The sequence below is a fragment of the Somniosus microcephalus genome, chromosome 16, assembly GCF_052327205.1.
Source record: "Somniosus microcephalus isolate GS21.2 chromosome 16, FLI_Smic_1.0, whole genome shotgun sequence".
Taxonomy (NCBI): Eukaryota; Metazoa; Chordata; class Chondrichthyes; order Squaliformes; family Somniosidae; genus Somniosus; species Somniosus microcephalus.
In genome coordinates this window covers 16647079-16672438 of record NC_141002.1, presented here as the reverse complement: position 1 = coordinate 16672438, position 25360 = coordinate 16647079, and the positions used below count along the sequence as shown (strand labels likewise).

Below are 25360 nucleotides of genomic sequence, written 5' to 3'. Positions count from 1 at the left end.
TTAAATTTAATAATGTTAGAGCTTTATCTTGGTCACGAATTTTATTGGCCTTACAATAATTTTTTACTCTTTCAACATATATGGCCCAATCTTCGAGGTCACTATCAAAGGTGCTAATATTCCCGTGTTTAGGCATTGTAGATTTGCAATTTCTCAGATTTTATTTTCTTTACTTGTTATCAAAGATGGCGGCTTCCCGCTCTTGCCGTCGTCCTCCGCCCACAAAATGGCGGTTTTCCCGCGCTTGGCGGTCTTCACCTGTCCCCCGACGCCGTCTCCCTTCAGCCCCCGATTGCGGCCCTTATCTTCGCCGCGATCGCCCGAGTGCGGCCCTTATCAGCGGATTCGATCGATGGCCCGGCTGCGCCTCGCACTTGAAAGCGGCCCGGCCCTTATCAGTGCTTGCGATCGATGGCCCGGCTGCACCTCGCACTCCAAAGCCCTTATCTCCCGATCGCGATCGATGGCCCGCGCTTTTCACCGCGGCTCTCGCGCCTTCAATTTCTGCAGCCGCTGCCCTTTCAGCCCGAGTGCGACCCTTATCGGTGGTTGCGATCGATGGCCCGGCTGCGCCCCTCACTTCAAAGCGGCCCGGCCCTTATCTGCCGATCGCTATCGCCCTGTACCTCTGTCTTCCCCAGCCCTGTCTTCTACTCCGGTTCACAAGCTGATGGAGGCTTCAGGGTCCTAATGCCTGTCGCTTCCAGTGGGGTGGTGTGGTTTGAAACCTCTCTTCAACCGCCGTGGAATAACTGCCGCAGGGTAAGAACCTGACTCGTCGCCAGTGTTAAGTCTGTGAATTATTTAGTTAATTAAGACACAGACTAATGAGTAACAATAAAAACAGGTCTTTACTGGTTGGAGGTAGGGACTATACTGAATACAAGATTACTGCACAGTGCTTATATACCGGTGTGTTCACCCCCGGTATTACGTCTACAGCAGCCTGAGAAAGTAGTACATCTCTTAAGGTGGAACAGGCTTAAGCTCTCTTAAGGTGGAACAGGTTACATACACAACAACTTCATTGGGGCGCGCTGGCTGGTCCTATCAAAATAGGATTAGCAATGCAGCTAACAGGCTGTTAACTGCCTTAACTACCTGTCCCACCGGTTCCAGTCGGGTCAGTTTGGGAGCGGCTGACCCGACACTCACGAAAATCACGTGGGGGCGAGATGGAGGCGGGTTGGCAGTCTGAAGCCATTTTTTCTGATTTTCGCTGATGACCCGCCTCCGAACCTGCCTCCTCAGGGCTATTAAAATCGAGCGCTGTACAACTGCTATTCCAGTGTGTCTGTAAGTGCGCAAGTATGGTTGTTTTGGAGCTTTACTTGGGTAGATTGGTTAAACCCACGGCTGATTGACTTTGGTGTTGCCCAGTGATTGTTGTACATCTTGAAAGCAGAACTTTGATCAACAAACCAATTCTCCCAGCCCAAGGACTTCTCCATGGTTTGGGCTGGGAGACCTTAGTAAACTTGAGCTCATCCAAAACTTTGCTGCCGTATCCTAACTCGCACCAAGTCCCGTTCTCCCATCATCCCTGTTCTCACTGACCTACATTGGCTCCCGGTCCATCAGCACCTCAATTTTAAAATTCTCATCCTTGTTTTCAAATCTCTCCATGGCCCTGCCCCTCCCTAGCTCTGTAACCTCCTTCAGCCCTAGAGCCCTCTGACATCTCTGCGCTCCTTCAATTCTGGTCTTGTGAACATCCCCAATTTTCATCGTTCCACCATTGGCAGCTGTGCCTTCAGCTGCCTAGGCCCCAAGCTCTGGAATTCCCTCCCTAAACCTCCCCGCCTCTCTACCTCTCTCTCCATTATTAAGAAAGTGGTAACAAGGCACTTAGAAAATCATAATGGCCCAGAAATTCAGGTCGGGGGCTTCCCGCGGGTGTAAGCCCCCGACCTGCACTTACCTTGCGCACCGGCCGTTGAGCTGTGGGCCCCCGTGGGATTCCGATCCTGGGCCTCCTCCAACTGCCGGCGCGCAGTGCTTGCGTATCCCAGGGGCGCAGTTGGTTCGATGCGTCCCCTGGGATCACGTGGGCCATGGAGAGCCAATGGTAGCAGGGAATGCTTCATTCATAAGTTTGACAGGAAGGGCTGTCAAACTTATAAATACTATAAGCCCCAAAACATCACTAAATCTTCAAATAATTTTTTTTTTAAATTACATTTTTAAAATAAACTATAAATTACATGAAATAACTATTTTAAACAATAATTTAAATTTTTGAAAAAAGTAATTTTATTTTCCAACGGGGCTAAAAATAAACTTACCTTTCTTTAAAGTATTTAAAAATAATAAACCTGTGGAAAAAATGTTTTAATTTTAATTATTCACCATTTACCTTGTAAAAAGCAGGCCTTGCAACTGCTTTTTATATGTGTAACTTCTGGAGACTTACCCTCCTGGGAAAACCTGCAAAAAAAACGTAAGTTCGATGCACACGCGCAGCCTCTCCTGCGCACGCGTTCGACCTCTGAACCCCTTCGTTCAGGGGAACGGAAGTTCCGGTTTCCCGCGCATGCGCAGTGCATGCAGGAAACCGGCAGTTCCATTGGGCCTACGGGTGAGTACCCCGTGCGTAATCACCCGTGGAGACCCGAATTTCTGGGCCAATATGATTAGGCAGAATCAACATGGTTTTATGCAAGGAAAATCGTGTTTAACAAATTTATTAGAGTTTTTTAAGGATGTGACTAGCAGGGTAGATAAAGGGGAACCAGTGGATGTAGTATATTTGGATTTCCAAAAGGCATTCGATAAGCTGCCACATAAAAGGTTGCTAAGTAAGATTAGGGATCATGGGGTTGGGGGTAATATATAGCATGGATAGAGGATTGGTCATTGAACAGAAAACAGAGAGTAGGGATAAACAGATTATTTTCCGGTTGGCAGGCTGTAACTAGTGCGGTGCCGCAAGGATCAATGCTTGGGCCTCAGCTATTTACAATCTATATTAATGACTTGGATGAAGGGACTGAGTGCAATATTTACTGACGATACAAAGCTAGGTGGGAAAGTAAGCTGCGAGGAGGATACAAAGGGCTCGATTTTAACTCGGGTACGGGCTGTTGTCGTGTTATCCGAATTTCATGTTTCCCACACGAATCTAAATGGATGTGGGACATTGATGCAATTTTAACTCAATTGGCCAATTGATTTCCAACGTGTGGGAAGCCTTTGCAAAGGGGTTTTTCATGACTGAAAGTCCCCTCCGATGACGTCGTCATTGCTGCTGCATTTAAGGTCCACAGCAAGCCTTGCTTCTTCTGCAGGCTTCCAAGCTTTCTCCATTTGGTGTCAGAGGGACCTGCAGGAAAGATGACAAGCGGGAGGGCAAGATCAGCTCCTCGCTTTGACGAGGCGGCACTGCAGGCATTAGTGGATGGGGCTAGGGCCAACAGGGAGGTGCTCGTCCCTTCATCAGGGAGGAAGAGGCCTCCCACTCAGATCAAGGCAGTGTGGATGCAGGTGGCTGAGGAGGTCAACTCCTTGGGAGTCACCCGCAGAACCTGGATACAGTGCAGGAAAAGATTTCATGACCTTCAGCGCACTGGAAAAGTGAGTATGAATTTCCCATCACCCTCAATCTGATCCCCATTGCCTTTCCTCACCAGCACTCCGCTTTAGCAATCTCTTCCTCCACATCCCACTTGACACTGACATCCATGCACCCTTACCCATTCCCTCTCTCTCTATGCTCACATTCACATAACTATTCCACCATGCAGTCCTCACACTCCCTATCACTCTGATGCTTTGAACACAACTGACAACACACAGGGAGGGCCCTTGGTCTTGCAACCTCACTCCATCTTTGTCTCCTTCTAAGTATGTATGCTATGCAATCTCTATACTCACTCTTTCATTTCACTCAACCTCCACTTGTCTCCCTCATTGCAGGAAAAGAGAGCTCACAACAAAAGAGAGCGAGCCAGGACAGGAGGCGGGCCACCCTCAATAGCCCAGCTCACCCTCTGGGAGGAGGCCGTCCTGGAAATTATGGGCATCGAGGATGATTCGCGCGTGGGGGACGGACAGACAGGTATAACACAGCAAGCTGGTGACAGAAAAGTTTCCCATCTCTCTCTTTGACATTGCATGAGTCGCTGATAATGATTGTGAAGCTCTAACAGATGGACTTATGAGCATCTGCAAAAAGCAATGTGCATGTAGCCTTTGCATCACATCTCTGACTCTTTCCTTTACTCCCCCACAGGACCATCACAAGCATCTGTCCCTCCTAGCCAGGAAGAAGAGGTTGAGCAGCCAGACTCCCCAGAGGAAGCTGCAATCTATGAGGGTGCAGCGTCAGCAGAATTCAGCGCACCCAGCACCAGCGCAGACACTCACACCTCGGTGGGACTTTCGGGACATAGAGTAGTGTTGTCACCTGGTGTATCACAGCTCACAAGTGAGCATCAGCAGATTGTGGAGACAGGGACAGCAGTGGAGAGTCCTAGTCGGAGGGCGCAGGACTCTGCCAGCTCGGCTCAGCAGCATGTCGACCCTCTGCCTCTGGGTCCATCCGTAAGATCAGAGGTGATGGAACTCCAGGCACAGATGCAGGAGTCTCTGGCAGGTTTTGTCTCTAGGGTCGCTGCGAGTGTGAAGCGAATGGAGGAGTCCATAGCGAACATGAGCAGAGCCTTTGTGGAGTCATTGGCGCATGAACGCATCACCACGGAAAGGATGGCTACCTCCGTGGAAACGCTTGCTACCTCCTTGGTAAGGCTGGCTACGGTAGAGGAGAGGAGGGCTACGGTCATGGAGGAGCTTAGTCGCCAGGGTATGGAAAACATGGTGAGTATTCAGAATAGAATGACATCTCTTGAGGAGCGATGGGCATCTATTGAACATAGAAACCAGACCTTCTGAGTAGGACTGCCATTGCCGATACGGTTTCCCATGGCCCCTCTGATGTGCAGCAAGGTGCTCTCCAGCCACTTGCAGGCGCTGAGGGGGACCTGACCCATGAGAGGGAGGTTGGTGGCAGACCTCAAGGAAGTGGGGGTTCCTCTCCAAGCGCTCACACTTCCATGCCACTGCAGAGCCCTCGGTCAGAGCCCCACCGGAGTCCACACCCAAGTGAGATAGACGTCTCAACCCCTGCACAACCGCAGGAGCAGCAGACTGTTGACGAGCCCTCACAGGCTCGCAACCCCAGAGGACGCCCGCCAAAGGTGTCGAGACAGGAACAGCAGGAAAGTGAGCAAGGGGCCTCCACATCTGGTGAAGCCACAGGGGAAGCACTACGTAGGAGCACGCGTAAGAGGAAGATAAAGCACAAGTAGTCACAAGGGTAGTCACTTGGGTGGAATTTTGTGTTTAGTATAAAAATGCCATCACGTCGTAATTGTGCATAAAAATTCTGATGGCAAATGTTGCAGTTGTGGCGTCTGTCATTTCGCTATTGGGACTTCCACATTGAGGCCTTACGAATACTTTCAGTATGGTGGTCAGAGTGCTAGGAATCTTCTGGTTCTTGGACATTGTCAATGCTCTGGTAAGAAGCTGCGAGGCAAAGTGTTTGATTGACTAGGCTAAGCAAATGTTGCCAGGATGAGTGCGTTCCTTGCATCCCGGGCAGCAATGTTCTCACGTAATGCTGCCGCTCCTTCATGGGCCTCTGCAGGATGTTCGTTTTCGCCCTCCTCCTCCTCCTCCTCCTCCTCCTCATCTGAGGAGGATATGTGAGGAGCCACTTGGTCCTCAGGAATCTGCAAGCCACGATGCTGTGCCATGTTGTGAAGTGCACAGCAAACCACGACGATTCTGGAGACCTTGGCTGCTGAGTACTGCAGGGCTCCACCTGATCTATTCAGGCATCTGAAGCGCATCTTCAGCAAACCGATGGTTTGCTCGATAATGGATCTGGTGGAAATGTAGCTCCTCAGCTTCATTGGCTGGCCTCCTCAACGGCGTCATTAGCCACGTCCTCAGGGGATAGCCCTTGTCTCCAAGTAGCCATCTGTTAAGTTGGTCTGGCGGACTGAATAGCAGAGGCACACTAGACTGGCGCAGTATGAAGGAGTCATGGCAACTGCCAGGGTACATGGCACAAACATGCACAATTTCCTGTGTGCAGTCAACGATGCCCTGCACCCTTGCAAAGCCTGCCAGATGAGCTAATCCAACCGCACGCGCCGTGACACTTGCTCGATCCTTGGTGAAATGGATGTGATTGTGCGCGAGGGCAAAGAGGGCATCGGTTACCTGCGTGATGCAAGTGTGTGCGGCCGCCTGGGAGATGCCGCTGATGTCTGCTGCTGATCCCTGGAATGAGCCTGAGGCAAAAACGTTGAGTGCGGTGGTGACTTTGACAGCCACTGGTAATGCTTGTCCACCTGGTCCTCTGGGCAGCAGGTCTTGCTGTAGCATTGCGCAGATGTCAGACACTACCTGTCGCGAAAGTCGGAGCCGCCTTTGGCACCACTGCTCAGACATGTTGATATAGCTGACCCTGCGTCTGTAGACCCTGTTTGGGGAGTATCCCCTGCGCCGACGGGCTTCCAGGCGCTGGCCCCTTCTGGCCTGTGCAGCCTCAGGTGGGTGAGCAGCAGCCTGGCACTCCTGCTGCTGCTGCTGTTGCCGGTGCTGCTGTTGTTCCTGGTTCTGCTGGTGCTGCAGCTGGTGCTCGAGCTCCTCTAATGCCCAGATGGGAAGGAAATAAATGGCTCCCATGCTTCTGGTATATGCCTCCGTTGAGGAAGTGCTGAGTGAAGGTGGCGAGAGGGGTTTCCCAGGTGGCCACACTGGAGATGGGTGTGAGGCTCCAACCTTCCACAGGTGTGGTTAAGCCTTCTAAAAGTTGCCCCAGACCTGAGACCACGAAGTCCTGCCACCTGCAAATGATGGCTGATCAAATCTCCTCTTTAATGTTTGACTTGCAGTTGATAGTCAGCAATCCATTAGTGCTCCAGCCAGGTTTCACATTCGTGATTTCCACCAGGCGTGTTTTACGTGGGAAAAGGATTAAATTTGCAAGGGCCTGTTAAAATAGGATTATAGAGGCCATTTAGTGGTAATTAAGGGCCTTAAAGACCAGTCCCGCCTGTTGGATGCGGGACGGAGTCGGGACCATCAGACACGCCTGGGTTAAAATTGTTCGGAGTCAGCAACCAGGCCGGGGGGGGGTCCCGCCCGCCAGTTTTTGCGATTTTAACCCCCCGCACGCCTCCAAGCCCGACTCCACGGCTCAGTGAAAATCGAGCCCAAAGAGTCTGCAAAGGGATATAGACAGGTTAAGTGAGTGGGCAATAAAGTGGCAGATGGAGTATATAAAGTGGAGAAATGTGAGGTTATTCACTTTGGTAGCAAGAATAGAAAAACATAATTTTTTTTAAATAGTGAGAAACTATTAAATGTTGGTGTTCAGAGAGATTTAGATGACCTCATACAGGAAACACAGAAAGCTAGCATGCAGGTACAGCAAGCAATCAGGAAGGTAAATGGGATGTTGGCCTTTATTGCAAGGGGTTTGGAGTACAAGAGTAAGGAAGTCTTACTACAATTGTACAGGGCTTTGGTGAGACCACACATGGGATGAGAGGGTTGTTCTCTGAGGAGAGATTGAGTAGATTGGGCCTACACTCTGGAGTTTAGAAGAATGAGAGGTGATCTCATTGAAACATAAGATTCTGATGGGGATTGACAGGGTAGACGCTGAGAGGTTGTTTCCTCTGCCTGGAGTGTCTAGAACTAGGGGCATTGTCTCAGGATAAGGTGTCGGCCATTTAAGACTGAGATGAGGAGGAATTTCTTCATTCAGAGGGTGGCAAATCTTTGGAATTCTCTACCCCAAAGGGCTGTGGATGCTGAATCGTTGAGTATATTCAAGGCTGAGATCTATAGATTTTTGGACTCGAGGGGAATAAAGGGATATGGAGATCGGGCAGGAAAGTGGAGTTGAGGTAGAAGATCAGCCATGATCTTATTGAATGGGGGAGCAGGCTCGACCGTATGGCCGACTCCTGCTCCTAATTCTTATGTTCTTATGTCCACCTTTAAGACGCTCCTTAAAAGTTACATCTTTAACCAAGCTTTTGGACACCTGCCCTAATATCTCCTTATGTGGCTCCGTGTCAAATTTTGTTTGATAACTCTCGTGTGAAGCACCTTGGGATGTTTTACTACGTTAGATGCACTGTATAAATGCAAGTTGTTGTTAGTTTGAAAAAATCCTGTACATGATTGACACATTGTAAATGTTCAGTGCCGCCCAACCCAGTATCTTAACAAAAATTCAGGAGGAATATTAGATGGATTTCATGCACCAGATCCCTCCCCAAGCAAAGAAGAGGAGGGCTGTAACACAATTTCCCAATGCTAGCAACAACTCCAGGACATTGAATTACAGTATTCTTGATCTCTACCGGAAAATATTTGTGCCAGACAAATGTCCAAAAGTTAGATTAAACCAACGTACGCAAATATTTTAGCTATTGGGAATTTGTCAAGTGGAATAAGTCGCTAACAACTGAATACTGGACTGAAACTGTATATTTATACCATGATTATTATTGCATATATGTTGCCAGCCTTGGCTCAGTGGCAGCTATCTCACCTCTGAGTCAGAAGGTTGTGGGTTCAAGTCCCACTCCAGAGACTTGAGCACATAATCCAGGCTGACATTTCAGTGCAGTACTGAAGGAGTGCTACACTGTCGGAAGTGCCGTGAAACAGAGGCCCCGTCTCCCTTCTCAGCTGGATGTAAAAGATCCCGTGGCACTATTCGAAGAAGAGCAGGAGAGTTCTTCCTGGTGTTACGGCAAATATTTATTCCTCAACCAATATCACTAAAACAGATTATCTGGTCATTATCACGTTGCTGTTTGTCGGACCTTGCTCTGTGCAAATTGGCTGCCACGTTTCCTACATTACAACAGAGATTACAGTTCGAACTGTAAAGCGCTTTGGGACGTCCTGAGGTTGTGAAAGGCACTATATAAATGCAAGTCTTTCTACTTTCTTGTAATCCACTGAGAAAACGAAATTAATAATACGATGTTATAAGCCATGCCTTTACCTAATGCACATCGCGCCTACTATATTGAACGTTTGCGTGAACAGAATCGCTGGCATCGAGTTTAAAGTGGAAGAAAAGTCAAGGGGCATTACTTGGCGTTCAGTCTATTTTGGAAGCAATAAACACTTTATTAAACTACTCAAAACATTTTTTTAAATGTCAACTCTTCACCGCCAACAAAGCCTTGCCAGGTAGGTCTCCGTGCTGCCAGGCCACTCCATGGCCTTACTGACAAGAGAAGCCCCGGAGTGGAACGCAGTGTTGGCAGTCACTTATGACTAAGATTATAGTTGACCCAGAGTCACCCAATCATATAATTATAGAATAGTACAGCACAGAAGGAGCCATTCGGCCCATCGAGTCTGTGCCGGCTCTTTCGAAGAGTTAGTCCCACTCCATTGCCGGAATTTTCTGGGGTCCGTGCGGGCACGATTGGAGGTGGGTCAGGTGGGAAATTTGAAATATCTTGCAGTGGGTCGGGAACCCGCCATCATCCCGCCACCACGTGCCTTTCCCTTGGGTGCGTTTGCCAGCGTGGCAGCGACCCGGACGGCAGAGGCGGGCGAACTAATTTAAATCATTATGAGGTACCTGTCAGACCCATAAGTGCCTTTTTCACTCTGCCTTTTAAATTTCCCTGGATGAGCACGGGACTCACGCAGCTCGGGAACCACGTCTGTGCACCTAAGGCGGAAGTTGAGTTGCCATTGACCCAGCTCATTACTACACAGCATGAAAAGTACAATAAAAACTCCATCCTCACAGCTGATCAGTTTCCCAAGGCAGATGCTGTTGCTGACTGCATTGTCAGCACAGATTTAGTTTTCTAGAGGCTGCAAGTGACTCCATCAAAATCGGCATCTGCCGTCACCTCATTGGTAGAACCTATCACACCGCTGACAGATTGCTTCTGTCATCTCTACTTGACCTGCCATCTGTTCCATAAGCATAGGTGCCATTTATACTGTCTCACCTTGGTCCTCATAATTGGACCACGATGAGCCCCAATACCAGCAGCAACAGCACCAACAACAACACCACCAACCATCTCCTCAACCACCTGATGCAGCACAGGACAGAGAGTATCAGCGCAGGGCTGCACCACACCGGAGGCGATAACCCCAACACTGGGTGTACAGGCAGAGGATGCGCTTCCTCAACATGACGGAGCAGCAGTGTTAAAGGAGGCTCAGGCTATCGCACCAGACGTCACAGACATTTGCACATTGCTGGAGCAAGACCTGCAACCCAGAGGAGTGGGTGGACACTCCATACCAGTGGCTGTCAAAGTCACCAGCACCCTCAACTTCTTCGCCTCAAGCTCCTTCCAGGGATGTGCAGCAGACATTTGTGGCATCTCGCAGTCGACTGCCCACAGATGCATCACCCAGGTCACCGATGCCCTGTTTGGCAACTCACCCAATTATATCAACTTTGCCACTGATGAAGCCAGTGTTACTGAGCGGGCGCTCGGCTTTGCCACTCTGGCTGGCTTCCCACAGGTGCAGGACGTCATCGACTGCACACATGTGGCCATCAGGACACCCATCATCACCCAGGAGCCACATTTCCACCAGATGTGTCATAGGGCAGACAGTAGGTATGCTCAAAGTGCACTTCAGATGCCTTGACAGGTCTGGAGGAGCCCTTCAGTTCGCACTAGCCAGGGTCTCCAGAATCGTCGTGGTCTGCTGCGCGCTGCACAACATAGCACAGCAGCGAGGATTAGCGTGCATGAGGAGCAAAGCTCTGAGCGCACAGCCTCGTCAGAGGAGGAGGAGCAGGAGGAGCATCAGCTGGAAGACGAGAAGGAGGAGCAGGAGGAACCTGAGGTCCAGATCCCACCAACACTCGAGCACATTGTTGCCCGGAAGGCCAGGGATGGACTCATCATGGCCAGGTTTATTTAACTTTACGCATTACACCCATATGGCTGCCACATGCTGCGCCAGGTTGGCACCACCCCACAGCAACACCATAAAGCATCCCTACAATGACCAAGCCATTCCTTTCACACTCACCACCATTGCTGTCTCACCATTCACTCCAACTGACAAGTATTTTATATAGGTTTAGCATAATTTCCTGGCTTTTGTACTCTATACCTCTATTTATAAAGCCCAGGATCCCATATTCTTTGTTAACTGCTTTGTTAACCTGTCCTGCCACCTGTAAAGATTTGTGCACAAACACCGCCAGGTCTCTCTGTTCTTGCTCCCCCTTTAAGTTGAACTGTTTAACATGTCTTGTCTCTCCTCATTCTTCCTACCAAAATGTATCACCTCACACTTCTCTCTGTTGAATTTCATCTGCATGTGTCCGCCCATTCTACCAGTCTGTCTATCTCCTCGTGAAGTCTATTACTATCTTCCTCACTGATTACTACACTTCCAAGTTTCGTGTCATCTGCAAATTTCTAAATTGTGCCCTGTACCCCCAAGTCCAACTCATTAATGTATATCAAAAACAGCAGTGGTCCTAGTACTGAACCCTGGGGAACTTTACTGTATACCTCCCTCCAGTCTGAAAAACAACTCTCTGTTTTCTATTCCTTAGCCAATTTTGAATCCATGCTAATACTGCCCCTTTTATCCCATGGGCTTCAATTTTGCTATCAAGCCTATTATATGGTACTTTATCAAATTCCTTTTGAAAGTCCATATGCACAACATCAACTGCACTGCCCTCAGCCCCCCTCTCTGTTACCTCATCAAAAAACTCAATTAAGTTAATCCTCCAATACCTCTATAACTTCCCCATGCCCTATGTGCCAGCACACACCCTCCACTCTTTCGACTTTGGCCTCCTTTGCACCCTCCCTTCCTTTGAGCCACCTTCAGCTGTGGAGCTTTTGCCATCTTATTCCCATACTTTGGAATGCACTTTCTAAACCCTCGCCACCTTGCTACCTCTCTCCCTTGTACCAAAAACCTGAAAACCTGCTTTGTTAATCATGCTTTTGGCTTCCACCCCGAACTGTTGTTCTAACACTGTTTACTCTGTTTATTTTTGCCTTTGTGAAATGCTTTAAAATGTTGTATTATGTTCACGTTGAGAGTATGAAGAACATTCTTCCAGATGGTATCAATAGTCACAGCAAAGGTTTCTGTAAGTACGTCAAGAGAAAGAAAGTTGTAAAAGAGATGGGCTTAATGAAGGAGGGAAACTGACAGGACTTGATATAAACAGAAAAATTGTAATGGATGAACTAACTGTATTGAAACCAAATGTTCAAGCCTAGATGGTTCCCACTCAAAAGTATTAAGAAAAATAGAAGAGGAAATTGGGGATCCATTAGTGATAACATTCCAAAGCTTGGTTGATTCATGGATAATAACAGCAAACTTTACACCATAATTCCTAAGGGGGTCAAAGGACAAAACAAATGACCACAGGCTAGTGGTTTAATGTCAGCAGTGGGAAAAATTACTGGGATCCATTCAATGTTCCCCCTAAGGCACCAGTCGATGGTCCCGCGCAGGCCGCTCACCAGCTGCTGCCGCTGGAAAAGATACCGCACATGCGCGGCAGCGCAGCAAATTTAAAGGGACAGCGCACCAAAAAAAAATGAGAGGGAACATTGGATCCATTATGAGTAAGTGAGCACTTGGTGTAAGTTGAACAGGGAGCGTCACCATGGTTTTGTTAAAAGTAAGTCATGTCCAACCAAACAAAGAAGGTTCTTTGGTAGAGCCAGTGAGATAGAAGAGGATCGTTGGGTGGCATATAGCAACAAAGAACATAGGAACAGGAGGAGGCTATTCATCTCCTCGAGCCTGTTCTGCCATTCAGTGAGATCATGGCTGATCTCTATCCTAACTCCATCCACATGCCTTGGCTCCATATCCTTTTATACCTTTGTCTAGCAAAAATCTATCGATCTCAGATTTAAAATTATTAATTGAGCTAGCATCTACTGCTTTTTGTGGGAGAGAGTTCCACACTTCTATTACCCTTTGCATGAGGAAGTGTTTCCTATGTACATAGGTCTTCAGAAGACATTTGATAAGGTTCTGCACAAGAGATGACCAACTAAAATTAAGGCTCTTGGAATTGTAGGCAACATTGTGGCATGGATAGAAAACTGGTTAGGAGGTATAAGACAGAATGTTGGGATAAAAGGGGCACTCTCGGATTGGTGGATAGTGACAAGTGGTATCCCCCAGGTATCAGGGCTGTGGCTCCAGCTTTCCAGTCAACGTATAATTGACCTGGATTTGGGAATTTCCAATTCTGCAGATGATACTACATTAGGAGGTATAGTGAATTGTGAGGAAAAGAACAGAAACTGCAAAAGGGCATAAATTAAGCCAGTGGGCAGAATGAGGGCAGATGCAGTTTATCATAACTTTGGACATAGAATGGGAAACACAAGGGGTGTAGAGGACGAAAGGAGAGATCTGGCTATACAAGTCATTAAAGTTAAGTTACAATAGTGATCAAAAAGGCTAATTGGCTGCTGGGATTCATCACACGTGTGTTTGTAAAATAAATGACAAGAAGTACTACTGCAGTTATATAGAGCGCTGGTCAGACATCATTTGGAAACTGTGTTCAGTTTTGGGCATCCCATCTTAGGAAGGATAGCCTGGGCTTGGCTGGAGTCCAGTGACAATTCACTAGGATGACACCTGGGATGAAGGACTGAGCTATGATGATAGACTGTATAAAATTGGATTGTACTCCCTTACGACAAGAGGGTTAAGGGATGATCTGATTGGGCCATTTAAAATAATGACGTTACTCAGGGTAAAAAGGGAATGACCCTCCAGTAAGGGAATCCAGAACAAGGGGATCATCTTACAATTAGAACTAACCCTTTTACAAGTGAATCCAGAAACCAACTACTTCAATAGAAGGATGTGGAAAGTACTGCTGCAGAAGGCCATATATGCAGACTCAATTGAGATGTTTAAGGGCGAGAGAAATAAGGGTGTTAATATATATAGAGAGGGGGCAGAAAATCAGGATTGTAGAGGTAAGCCACACCCCCTCCAGGTCACACACCATCCTGACTTAGACATATATCGCCGATCCTTCATTGTCACTGGGTCAAAATCCTAGAACTCCCTACCTAACAGCACTGGGAGCATCTTCAATACATGGACTGCAGCGGTTCAAGAAGACCACCCATTAGGAATGGGCAATAAATGCCGGCCTTACCAGCGACGCCCACAAGGATCACTAAATCACCATAGGACTCAAAACGTTGAAGGCTAGCCCAAGATATGTGCACTGTGCAAGTTAGCCTTCCTGGAGCACTTTATTTGACTTGGTTAAGACTCCATTTCAGTGTGGGTTCATGCATTTAGAATGTTAACCTGGATACAGCAATTAGAAATCCAACGTAGGCTCTTTCGCTGGCAGTGATCTCTAGTCCATCAGCATGTCTTTATCCATTGATTTAAAGTCATTTGCCTGTATATATCAGAGATATTGCGGTATAATTGACCAATTAGCACCCCCACAATTAGCTTTGTGTGCCAGGAGCGTACATCAGGCATTTGAATGAGGTCATCAGCTGGAGCACTGGACCTAGCTCTATTTGAGTCTAGCTGCAATTGGAAATTGCTATGCCGACTCTCTTCTCAAAAGGGAATGTTCTTAACTGGGACCAAAAAATTTGAGAAGCTGGCACCACATTTGCAAAGGAACAACTGGGGTTATTTTGATCTGACACCGTAGTGCAAACGTATCTGTATAAAAGGCAAAATTGGAAACTGCTGTGTTCAGATTGACATTTTGTGTGCACAGAACCGTAAATCCATCCACATTAAATCCTCAATGTGCAATTACATCCATCTCCCATGCTCCTTTTGGAAGTGCTTAGAATTTAATGCAATTGGAATAATATTGGAGAGCAGAAGTCAGTGTCACAAAAAGATCAGCCTAGCTTTTATATTATTCTTCAGAATGAGTTTATGAATGGGGAAGATGAGGAGGCTTAGAGAATTTCCATTATTATTGCAGATTCATTCTTTCCCACAACCTCAAAACGATGGACTTCCTTATTCCCATCAGTCTTTCTTTCCTCCTGGAATCCTTATGCTTTTTAAACCCAAACATGATATCACCTAACCAATAGTCCTTGATTCATCTCATCTTCTCTTCTACTCTTTCCAACGTTGGTGCTGTCCCATGCCATGGACCTAGAATCTCCATCTGGGCTCCTCAATAGGAAAAAAAAGACTAAAATAAAACCCATTTAGAACTATTTATAAAAAGATGCCAGGAATATTATGCAACTGCTGGAAGGATTTGATTACTCCGTTTTTGAAGTAATGATGGAACATATCCAGTCCCAGTTTGTACCAATTAGCACAACTAGCACCTGCCAAGTGCCTTGGGAAATGTGGGTTTGGCGAGATCGACGCTACTGGTAACAGCGTGTTTGGGAACTTAAAGAATTTACTCGAGTCCTTCTGACAACATATTGCTGTCAGATGTTTGGAAATAATACATGAACTCAACAGAGGAGAGTGCATTGGACGCTGATGATGAATCAGATCGCAGAGTGCAGTGAATTCAGTTCAACTTTTAACTCCAGTTACTCATAGTTCTTGGGTTGCATTCAGAATAGTCGATACCCTAACTGAGATGCCCAGTAACTCAAAATGGAAATTGGGAAAGGGCAATCTGCAACTAAAGCTCGGTGATATGCAGCTTCTGGCCTAGAGAGAAACTGTGATATCATCATTAATGATGAAAGTAGACTGTGCAGTATATTGGTTTTGATAATGCTCACCCTTCCTATAAGGGAGTGAGGTCCATTAGAAAGAAAGAGTTGATATCTTTTTTTATAAAGGGCTTCTCAGATCCTCAGGACATCCTAAACTAATGAGCTACTTTTGCAGTATAGCCACTGTTGTTTTGTAGGCTAACGCAGCTGCCAATTTGCGCACAACAGATTCCACAAACAGCAATGCGATAATGACCAAATAATCTTTTTTTAGTGGTGTTGGTTGAGGAATAAATGTTGGCTAAAATATTAGCAGAACTCCCCTACTCATCTTTAAATAGTGCCCTGAGACCTTTTACACCCGTCTGAACAGGAAGATAGGCCTTGGCTTAACGTTGCATCTAAAAAATGACACCTCTGACAATGCAGCACTCCCCTAGTACAGGAAACTTTGTTATATCCGGCACTGATGGGACCGAGCTGTTGCCGATCTATCAAAACTGCCGGACATACAAAGTTAATGTTGAAGCATACGGAGGTTTTCATCTCCGTATCTGACAACAAACACTGTTGCTTAGCAACAGCTTCAGAGAGACTTTCCAGAGCCCGACTGTTGAAAACAAAGCCATGAGAAGAAAAAAAACCTAACAAAACGGCTCCTGATTTCTGCCGGTAGATCGAGGTTTCCGGACATACAACCTCCAGATAAACCAAAGTTTCCTGTATTGCACTGAAATATCAGCCTAGATTACGTGCTCAAGTCCTGCAGTGGGGCTTGAACCCACAACCTTCTGATTCAGGTATAACATTGAATACATAAGAACATAAGAAATTGGAGCAGGAGCAGGCCATTCGGCCCCTCGAGCCTGCTCCGCCATTTAATGAGATCATGGCTGATCCGATTTTGGCCTCAACTCCACTTTCCTGCCCGTTCCCCATAACTCTTGACTTGTTGCTCAAAAATCTGTCTAACTCAGCCTTGATATATTCAATGACTCAGCTTCCACAGCTCTCTGGGGTAAAGAATTCCAAAGATTCACGACCCTCTGCGAGAAGAAATTCCTCCTCATCTCCGTCTTAAATGGGCGACCCCTTATTCTGAGACTATGCCCCCTCGTTCTAGATTCCCTGACGAGGGAAACATCCTCTCAGCATCTACCCTGTCCAACCCCCTCAGAATCTTATATGTTTCAATAAGATCACCTCTCATTCTTCTAATGAGTATTGGCCCAACCTGCTCAACCTTTCCTCATAAGACAACCCTTCCATCCCAGGAATCAACTTAGTGAACCTTCTCTGAACTGCCTCCAATGCAAGTATATCCCTTTCTTAAATAAGGGGACCAAAACTGTACGCAGTACTCTAGGTGTGGTCTCACCAGAGCCCCATACAGTTGTAGCAAGACTTCCCTACTTTTATACTCTATACCCCTTGAAATAAAGGTCAATATTCCATTTGCCTTCCTAATTACTTGCTGCACCTGCATGTTAACTTTTTGTGTTTCATGTACGAGGACACCCAAATCCCTCTGTACCGCCACATTCTGTAGTCTTTCTCCATTTAAATAATATTTTTCTTTTCTATTCTTCCTACTAAAGTGGATAACTTCACATTTTCCCACATTATACTCCTTCTGCCAAATTCTTGCCCGTTCATTTAACCTATCTGTATCCCTTTGCAGACTCTTTATGTCCTCCTCACAACTTGCTTTCCCACCTATCTTTGTATCGTCTGCAAATTTGGCTACAATACACTCGCTTCCTTCATCCAAGTCATTAATATAGATTGAAAATAGTTGAGGCCCCAGCACTGATCCCTGTGGCACCCCACTAGTTACAGATTACCATCCTGAAAATGACCCATTTATCCCGACTCTCTGTTTTCTGTTAGTTAGCCAATCCTCTATCCAATCTAATATATTACCCCCAACACCATGAGCTCTTATCTTGTGCAGTAACCTTTTATGCGGCACCTTGTCGAATGCCTTTTGGAAATCCAAATATACTACATCTACTGGTTCCCCTTTATCCACCCTGCTCGTTACCTCTTCAAAGAACTCTAATAGATTTGTCAAACATAATGTCCCTTTCATAAAACCATGTTGACTCTGATTGTATTATGATTTTCTAAATGCCCTGCTACTACTTCTGTAATAATGGATTCGAGCATTTTCCCAATGACAGATGTTAGGCTAAACTGGCCTATAGTTTCCTGCTTTCTGTCTCCCTCCTTTTTTGAATAAGGGCGTTACATTTGCGGTTTTCCAATCCGCGGGGACTTTTCCAAAGTGAAGGGAATTTTGGAAGATCACAACCAATGCATCCACTATCTCTGTAGCCACTTCTTTTAAGACCCTAGGATGCAGGCCATCAGGTCCAGGGGACTTGTCAGCCTTTAGTCCCATAAGTTTGCCTAGCACTTTTTCGCTACTGATAGTGATTGTTTTAAGTTCCTCCCTCCCTTTTGCCCCTTTATTTTCTACTATTATTAGGATTTTTTAGTGTCCTCTACTGGGAAGACAGATACAACATGTTTGTTCAAATCCTCTGCCATTTCCTTGTTTCCCATTATTATTTCCCCAGTCTCGTCCTCTAAGGGGCCAACATTTATTTTAGCTACTCTCTTCCTTTTTATATACTTGTAGAAGCTCTTACTGTCAGTTTTTATATTTCTTGCTAGTTTACTCTCATAAGCTATTTTCTCCCTCTTTATTATTTTTTTAATCATCCTTTGCTGGTTTCTAAAATGTCCCCAATCTTCTGGCCTACCACTAATCTTTGCAACATTGTATGCCTTTTCTTTCAATTTGATACCATCCTTAACTTCCTTAGTTAGCTATGGTTGGTTCATCCTTCCCTTCGAGTCTTTCTTTCTCACTGAAATATATCTTTGTTGAGAGTCCTGAAATATCTCTTTAAATGTCTGCCACTGCTTTTTACCGTCTTCCCTTCTAATCTATTTTCCCAGTCCACTTTAGCCAACTCTCTCCTCATACCTTTGTAATTGCCTTTATTTAAGTTTAATACTCTAGTTTCAGACCCAAGTTTCTCAACTTCAAACTGAATGTGGAATTCTATCATGTTATGATCACTCTTCCCTAGAGGATCCTTTACTATGAGATCATTAATTAATCCTGTTTCATTACACATTACCAGATCTAAAATAGCCTGTTCCCTGGTCGGTTCCACAATGTATTGTTCCAAGAAACTGTCACAAATATACTCTATGAACTCGTCCTCAAGGCTGCTTTTGCCAATTTGATTTGTCCAATCTATATAAAGATTAAAATCGCCTACGATTATTGCAGTACCTTTCTTACAAGCCCCCATTATTTCTTGGTTTATACTCTGTTCTATAGTGTCTTCTTCTTAGGCTGTCCCTCGGAACCGAGGATGACTTGCTTCCACATTAAAAATGAGTTTGCCGGTGACTGATTAGTCCAATGCGGGACCGACAGTCTCTGTCACAGGTGGGGCAGATGGTGGTTGAAGGGGCGGGTGGGTGGGGTGCTTGGGTTGACGTGCGCTCCTTGCGCTGCCTGCGCTTGGCTTCTGCTTGCTCCCGGCGAAGAGACTCGAGGTGTTCGGCGCCTTCCCGGATGCTTCTCCTCCACTTTGTGCGGTCTTGGGCCAGGGATTCCCAGGTGTTGGTGGGGATGTTACACTTTTTCAAGGAGGCTTTGAGGGTGTCCTTGAAGCGTTTCCTCTGCCCGCCTGGGGCTCTCTTGCCGTGCCGGAGCTCTGAGTAGAGCGCTTGTTTTGGGAGTCTTGTATCGGGCATGCGGACAATGTGACCCGTCCATCGGAGCTGATTGAGCGTGGTCAGAGCTTCGATGCTGGGGATGTTGGCCTGAGCAAGAACACTGACATTGGTGCGCCTATCGTGCCAATGGATTTGCAGGATCTTGCGGAGGCAGCGTGGTGGTACCTCTCCAGTGCTTTGAGGTGCCATGTCTCTGAGGCATACAGCAGGGCGGGTATCACTGCTGCCCTGTAGACCATGAGCTTAGTGCCGGGTTTGAGGTCCTGGTCTTCAAACACTCTCTTCCTCAGGCGACCGAAGGCTGCACTGGCACACTGAAGGCGGTGTTGGACTTCGTCGTCGACATCTGCCCTTGTTCACAGAAGGCTCCCGAGGTATGGAAAGTGGTCCACGTTGTCCAAGGCCTTGTCGTGGATTTTGATAATCGGGGGGCAGCACTGTGTGGCGGGGGCAGGTTGGTGTAAGGCCCATGCTCTCGTACGCTTCAGTGAAGGTGTTGACGATGGTTTGGAGTTCGACCTCCGAGTGAGTGCAGACACAAGCATCATCTGCATACTGTAATTCAACGACAGAGGATGTGACGACCTTGGATCTGGACTGGAGGCGACGGAGGTTGAACAGTTTCCCGTTTGTTCTGTAAATTAGCTCCACTCCAGTGGGGAGCTTACTGAGTGTGAGATGGAGCATTGCAGCAAGGAAGATCGAGAAGAGCGTTGGTGCGATGACACAGCCTTGCTTGACCCCGGTTCGTATGTGAATTGGGTCTGTGGTGGAACCGTTGGTCAGGATCACGGCTTGCATGTCGTCGTGAAGCAGGCGGAGGATAGTGACAAACTTTTGAGGGCAGCTGAATTTGAGGAGGACACTCCATAATCCCTCATGGTTGACAGTGTTGAAGGCCTTTGTGAGATCAAAGAAGGCCATGTACAGTGGTTGGTGCTGTTCCCTGCATTTCTCTTGTAATTGACGTGCGGTGAAGATCATGTCCATTGTGCCCCTTAGTGGGCGGAATCCGCATTGCGACTTTGGGAGGAGCTCTTCGGCCACTGGGAGAAGGCGATTGAGGAGGATTCTTGCGATGACTTTCCCTGTGGCAGATAGCAGGGAAACTCCTCTGTAATTACCGCAATCGGACTTGTCACCTTTCTTGAAGATGGTCACAATTACGGCGTCTGAGATCCCATGGCATGCTCTCCTCCTTCCAGATAAGAGAAATTAGTTCATGAATTCGCGCCAGTAGTGCTTCTCCGCCATGCTTTAGTGCCTCGGTGGGGATTCCATCTGCTCCTGAGGCCTTGTTGTTCTTCAGTTGTCGGATGGCCTTTTCAACCTCATGCCGGGCTGGGGTTGTGCTGAGATGGTGGCAGATAGCATGCTGTGGGATGGAGTTGAGGACACTCGTGTCGAAGACAGAGTCATGGTTAAGGAGATCTTCGAAGTGCTCCTTCCAGCGGGCACTGACTGCTTCCCTGTCCTTGATGAGTACCCCTCCGTTCTTGGCCCGCAGTGGGGAAGGGCCTTGGGTGCTTGGGCCGTAGATGGTCTTGATTGCGCTAAAGAATCCACACACGTCGTGGTTGTCGGCTAGCTGCTGGATCTCCTGCGCTTTCTCCACCCACCATCTGTTCTTTAGGTTGCGAGTTTTTTGTTGGACCTCCGCCTTCAGGCTTCTGTAGAGCTGCTTTCTTGCTCTCGAGTTCTGTTGCAGTTTCCAGATCAGAAATGCCTTGCGCTTGCAGCTTATTAGCTCCTAGATCTCCTGGTCATTCTCGTCGAACCAGTCTTGGTGTTTCCTGGTCGAGTGACCGAGCGTCTCTTCACAGGTGCTGATTATGGAGGCCTTGAGTGCAGACCAGACGCTGTGGGCACTCTGTGTCTCTGCATCACTGGGAGTCGTCAGGTTGTTTATGAGGCGCAGGCTGAATAGGGCTTTCTTAGTGGGGTCTTTGAGTGCTCCAGCGTTAATTTTCCTGTGGCATTGTTTCTGTTGCCACCGCTGTTTTGGGGCTACATTGATGGAGATGACAGAGCGGATTCGGCGGTGGCCTGTCCAGCAGTCATCAGCTCCTGTCATGGCGCGGGTGATGCGGGCGTCCTTGTGGTCCCTCGCTCGGACGATGATGTAGTCCAGCAGATGCCAGTGCTTGGAACGAGGGTACTGCCATGATGCCTTGTACTTGTCTCTCTGACGGAACAAGGTGTTGGTTATGACGAGGCCATGTCCTAAGCATTTCGACAGGAGGAGGGTACCGTTGGAGTTGGCTTTCCCTACCCCCTCTCTGCCGATCACGCCTCTCCAGAGGTCTGTGTCCTTTCCAACTCTATAGTGTAGCTACTTTTAGGGGGCCTATAGACTACACCCACCAGTGCCTTCTTTCCCTTACTATTTCTTACCTCCGCCCAAATCGATTCTACATCTGGAACTTCCGAACCAAGTTCATTTCTCACTAATGTACTGATCTCATCCTTTATTAACAGAGCTACCCCACCTTTCCTTTCTGTCTATTCTTCCGAAATGTCAAATACCCCTGAATATTCAGTTCCCAGCCTTACATTGCAACCATGTCTCTGTGATGGCTATTAGATCATACCCATTTATTTCTATTTGTGCCATCAATTCATCTATCTTGTTACGAATACATAGATACATAGAAGATAGGAGCAGGAGTAGGCCATTCGGCCCTTCGTGCCTGCTCCGCCATTTAATGAGATCATGGCTGATCCTTTAATTCAGTATCCCGTCCCCGCCTTCTCTCCGTAACCCTTAACCCCTTTTGCCCGTAGAAATATATCTAATTCCCTCTTAAATATATTTAATGAGTTGGCGTACACTGCCCTCTGTGGCAATGAGTTCCACAGGTTCACCACTCTCTGAGTGAAGAAATTCCCCCTCATCTCTGTCCTAAATGGTTTAGCCCTTATCCTTAAATTATGTCCTCTAGTTCTGTTCTCACCCGCCAAGGGAAACATTCCTTCTGCATCCAGTCTGTCTAGACCTGTCAGAATTTTATACACTTCTATGAGGTCCCCTCTCAATCTTCTAAACTCCAGTGTGTACATCCCTAAACTACATAGTCTCTCCTCATAGGTCATTCCCGCCATTCCTGGTATCAGCCTGGTGAATCGCCGCTGCACCCCCTCCATGGCAAGAACATCCTTCCTCAGATGAGGCGACCAAAACTGTACACAGTACTCGAGGTGTGGTCTCACCAGTGCCCTGTACAGCTGCAGCAAGGTATCCCTGTTCCTGTATTCTAACCCTTTTGCTATGAAGGCCAGCATACCGTTTGCCTTCTTGACCGCCTGTTGCACCTGCATGCTCGCCTTCAGTGACTGGTGTACAAGAACACCCAGGTCTCTCTGTACTTCCCCCTCTCCCAATCTATTGCCATTTAAATAATAATTTGCCCTCCCGTTCCTGCACCCAAGGTGGATAACTTCGCACTTGTCCACATTATAGTGCATCTGCCATTTATCCGCCCAATCGCCCAGTCTGTCCAAATCGCTCTGGAGCTTCCTGGTCTCTTCCTCTGAGCCCACCCCACCTCCTAGTTTAGTGTCGTCTGCAAATTTGGAAATGCTGCATCCGACTCCCTGATCCAGGTCATTAATGTAAATTGTGAACAGCTGGGGGCCTTTAATTTTGTCTGTTTTATAATTTTTCCCTGCTCTGATCTTATTTGCTGGTGCATTCTTATGTTTGTACGCTCTGTCCCTTCCTGTCACACTCTGGTTTTCATTGCCCATATCGCTACCCTGCACTATTGCCCTGTCCTTTCTCTTTAACTTTCTAAATTTCCCCTCGCTTGAACCCTCCCCCCCACTATTTAGTTTAAAACCCTATCTACAGCCCTAGTTAGTCGATTTGCCAGAACACTGGTCCCAGCATGGTTCAAGTGAAGGCTGTCCCAACGGAACAGCTCCCTCTTTCCGCAGTACTGGTGCCAGTGCCCCATGAATCAAAACCCATTTCTCCCACACCAATCCTTGAGTGATGCATTCGACTCTCTGATCTTATTGACCCTATGCCAATTTGCTCATGGCTCAGGTTGTAATCCAGAGATTATTACCTTTGTGGTTCTGCTTTTTAATTTAGACCCTAGCTGCTCATACTCCCTCAGCAGAACCTCTTTCTTAGTCTTACCTATGTCGATGGTTCCTACGTGGACCACGACAACTCTCCAGCCCCGAGGAGATGTCCTTAACCCTGGCACCAGGCAGGCAACACAGCCTTTGGGACTCGCACTGTCGGCTGCAGAGAACAGTATCTATTCCCCTAATTATACTGTCTCCTACCACTACAACATTCCTTTTTACACCCCCCCCCCCACTTGAATGGCCCCCTGTACCACAGTGCCGTGGTCAGTTTGCTCAGCCTCCCTGCAGTCCCTGCTCTCATCCACACACGTTGCAAGAACTTCGTAACTGTTTGACAAGTGCAAGGGCTGAGGCTCCTCCAATGCTACCTCCTGGATCCCCATACCTGCCTCACTCGCAGTCACACACTCCTGTCCCTGACCACAGGCTAAACCTGAAGTATTTAACCTAAAGGATGTGACTGCCTCCTGGAACAAAGTGTCCAGGTAACTCTCCCCCTCCCTGATGTATCGCAGTGTTCGAAGCTCGTCAACTCTGAGCCGAAGTTCCTCGAGCTGCAGACACTTACTGCAGATGTGGTCACCCTGGATCACACTGGTGTCCACCAGCTCCCACATGCTACAGCTGCAACACATCACCTGCCCTGACATCTCTATTGTATTTTATTTAATGAATTACGTAAATATCAATCAATTGTCTATTTATAGTTTTTAATCTAGGTAAACTAGGTAACAACCTTGTTTAATTTATTAAATTTATTAAAATAAGTTTAGTTATAAATTGAGTTATATGCTATAGGTCTTTACTGTAACTTAGCCCACAGTCGTAAGAGAAAAGAAATACTCACCACCAATCACCTACCTGCTTACCTGTGACGTCACGCTTTGATTTTGTTGTTGTTACTGAATTGGAGACACGCTGCTCCTCCCCAGCTAGCTCTGCTCTCGGGCCTCCTCTCGCCGCGCTCTTTGTTCTGCTCCCACTGCTGCTCCGGTTCTGCCCAGGTCCGCTGGCTCTGCTCTCGGGCCTCCTCTCGCCGCGCTCTTTGTTCTGCTCCCACTGCTGCTCCGGTTCCGCCCAGGTCCGCTGGCTCTGCTACCACTGAGCCAAGCTGACACTTCAGATCTCTTTGATATTGTATATTATGAAAGTGGTGGCAGTAGTTGGTCTTTTAGATACATGTAGGCTGTAAAACATGTGTCACATTGCCGAGAAATATTTATCTAGCTTACAAATGAGAAAAATTGACAGAGCCTGTTTACCTACAGAGGAGGTTATGGCTGCTGCTTGAGTGATGCCAACACTTGTCAACAAACATCAGAATATCAACTAATTCTTCATTCAGTCTCCTGTTACCCAGTGTATACAGGATGTAGAGAATCTAACAACTGCTGACTGTCAAAGAATAAGACAATTCGTTTCACAAGTAGGTTCCATGCTTTTGACGCCATATTCAAGCAGCTGGTATTTAGTCACACTATTTCAATGACTAGTTTATCAATGGGTTTCAGGAAGGTCAACATAGAATCATCGAATGATACAGCACAGAAAGAGGCCATTCGGCCTATTGTGTCTGCGCCGGCTCTTTGAAAGAGCTATTCAATAAGTCCCACTCCCCTGCTCTTTCCCCATACCCAAGCTAATTTTTCCTTTTCAAGTATTTATCCAATTCCCTTTTGAAAGTTACGATTGAATCTGCTTCTACCACTTTTTCAGGCAGTGCATTCCAGATCAGAACAACTCGCTGTGTAAAAATTTTTTTCCCGGGTAACCTCTGGCTC

The 25360-nt window shown here is 47.1% G+C and overlaps 1 protein-coding gene and 1 long non-coding RNA gene across 3 annotated transcripts in view; one reads left to right on the top strand and one right to left on the bottom strand.

The window, feature by feature from the left end:
- Positions 1 to 25360, bottom strand: part of LOC147105988 (uncharacterized) — a 310673-nt gene that overhangs the window by 144548 nt on the left and 140765 nt on the right. The gene's annotated exons all lie outside the window — the stretch shown is intronic.
- tbxas1 (thromboxane A synthase 1 (platelet)) overlaps positions 1 to 25360 on the top strand; it is a 315721-nt gene that overhangs the window by 168380 nt on the left and 121981 nt on the right. The gene's annotated exons all lie outside the window — the stretch shown is intronic.